Here is a 2,650-nt window from a genome sequence, read left to right on the forward strand (position 1 = left end):
ACAGACCCATTCCCCAGCGCGTCGCCCCATGCCATCCACCCCCGAGGCCATGAAGAACCCCAGCACATAATCATGGCCTCACGGCTGCAATCTCTTCGGCCTCTTCCTGACCTCGGCTTTGGAAGAAGAGCCCAAACTCCAGACACAGGAACTGAGAAAATCCCCTTCTATTAGAAAGACCCACGTGGCATAGGAGACAAACTGTGCCACTATTTCAGACACACGTACAAAGGCCTCTGGGTCAGACAGGCTGGGTTCGTGCCTCGAGACAAGGGGAGTGGATGTAGACACTCCTGGGCAAACAGGACTATCACAGATAAAATGCCCAAAGCGCAGCAAGTTCTCGACATGAATTCAAAATCAGTTTTGAAGAGACACGGGCTGTTTATCACTGCTGAAAGACAAGCGATTGAAGAAGCTTCTTCAGTGCGTCATTGAGCTCCTGGCTCCTCATGCTGTAGATGAGGGGGTTCACTGCTGGAGGAGCCACCGAGTACCAACTTGCCACCACCAGATCTAGAGATAGACCGGAGATGGAGGGGGGCTTCAGGTGGGCAAGAACTGAGGTGCTGACAAACAGGGAGACCACGGCCAGGTGAGGGAGGCACGTGGAAAAGGCTTTGTGCTGTCCCTGATCAGAGGGGATCCTCAGCACAGCCCTGAAGAGCTGCACATAGGACACCACAGTGAACACAAACCAAAGAATAAAGAGGCACTAACCACAGGAAGCCCAAATTCCCTAAGGTAGGACTCTGAGCAGGAGAGCTTGAGGATCTGGGGGATTTCACAGAAGAACTGGTTTATGGCATTGCCCTGGCAGAGGGGTAGTGAAAATGTAATGGCCGTGTGCAGGAGAGCATGGAGAAACCCACCGCCCCAGGCAGCTGCTGCCGTGTGGACACAAGCTCTGCTGCCCAGGAGGGTCCTGTAGTGCAGGGGTTTGCAGATGGCAGCGTAGTGGTCATAGGCCATGATGGTGAGAAGAGAAAATTCTGCTACAATCAAGAAAAGAAAGATACCTGTTCAGCACATCCTGGGTAGGAGATGGCCCTGGTGTCCCAAAAGGAATTGGCCATGGCTTTGGGGACAGTGGCGGAAATGGAGCCCAGGTCAAGGAGGGAGAGGTTGAGGAGGAAGAAGTACATGGGGGTGTGGAGGCGGTGGTCACAGGCTACGGTGGTGATGATGAGGCCGTTTCCCAGGAGGGCAGCCAGGTAGATGCCCAGGAAGAGCCAGAAGTGCAAGAGCTGCAGCTCCCGCATGTCAGCCAGAAGGAGGAACTCAGTGACGGAGCTGCTGTTGGGCTTTTGTTCATTCTGGGCCTGGGGACCTGTTCATGGAGGAATAAGCAGTGAGTTGTTAGGGTAGACTTCTCTGAGCAAAGCCTACTCCATTTCTCAAAGAACTCCCCCCAAATTGCCTCGTCTCTTTCGGGAAACCTTTGGCTCATTAATTCTGATAGGCAATGTGAGGATGAACATGAGGCAACTTACAATATTGTGAGTGGAGACCTCGTAAATACAGCTGATGGAAGAGAAAGAGAGAGACTGAGCTCTCCCCGTGGCACATGACTCCAGCTGCTCAAATGAGTAACTCTAAAGGCTGCCCTGAACGTAATGAGTGGGGACAGATTCAGTTGCCCTAATCTGGGCCTCCACTGTCATTTCAGTTGGCCAAAGAAAATTCCCAGCAACCTCTAAGAGATATTGGCCTACCTCTATGAACTGCTCCATCAGCGCTTGCAGTTACCTGCACGTATCTTCGGTCACCCCTGACACCTTAAATGTCACCAGACGTTGTGTCTGAACAGCCCAACCCTGCACTCCATCCCCATTAACTGGCAAGGGAACCGAGACAAGGAGCTCACCTGCAGGTGACTGTTTTTGTGAACGCCTGAAGACCTGATGCAAGAGGAATCCCACCTCCTGTGGGTTTGTGTTCTGCATGGGAGGGAGATAAGCCCACTTTTAGCCCCAGGGACGCAAACCCACAAATGAGATTTGTCTTTTGACCCATCTGCATCTCTTCCCTCAGAAGGGGTAAAGGTGATCCCTCCTTGTCACCGTCCTGTTGTCCTGTCAAATGATGAGACAAGGAAAGGTGATTCTCATGCCCAAGTCTTTTCCTCACAGGAAAAACGACAGTGCTGGGAATAAATGTCTCTGCCCAGCTGATGGAGGGAACATCAGGGATTGCTTCAGCCTGCTTCCCCTGGAGCCCCAGGGACACCTGGAGGGAGCCCAGAGGGAGCAGAAAAGGTTCTTCTTTGGGCTGTTCCTCTGCTGCTGAGCTGGGCCGCGCTCCTGGGATGGAGGGAGCTCATGGAAAACAGGCAGCGCCGCAGAGAGACAGCTCTGCCCAGGAGCAGCTCCTCTGCCAAGCGCAGCAGGGCTGAGGGCACTGCCTGCAGGCACCAGAGTGGAGAGGAGTGAGGCAGAGAGAGGTTAAAGGCAGTGTGGAAAGGGAGCATGCTGAGAGCTGACTGGGGGAGAAATCTTTATGCTGTAGGTCTCTGGGTGCAGGGCAATGCAGCTTCAGTTTCTGCAGGGATCTCCTAAAGCTGGCACATCCCACAGCTTATGGGATCTGTAAGTGCAACTCTCACAGTTTTGCTGTTTTAGAGGAGGAGGACGTGCTGCAGATTCCACAT

The 2,650-nt window shown here is 53.2% G+C and overlaps 1 pseudogene; it reads right to left on the reverse strand.

Annotated features, from left to right (window-relative positions):
- Positions 1-388: 388 nt before the first annotated feature.
- Positions 389-972, reverse strand: LOC141478731 (olfactory receptor 14J1-like; annotated as a pseudogene).
- Positions 973-2,650: the final 1,678 nt, after the last annotated feature.

Source organism: Numenius arquata, unplaced genomic scaffold, assembly GCF_964106895.1.
Source record: "Numenius arquata unplaced genomic scaffold, bNumArq3.hap1.1 HAP1_SCAFFOLD_133, whole genome shotgun sequence".
Classification (NCBI taxonomy): Eukaryota; Metazoa; Chordata; class Aves; order Charadriiformes; family Scolopacidae; genus Numenius; species Numenius arquata.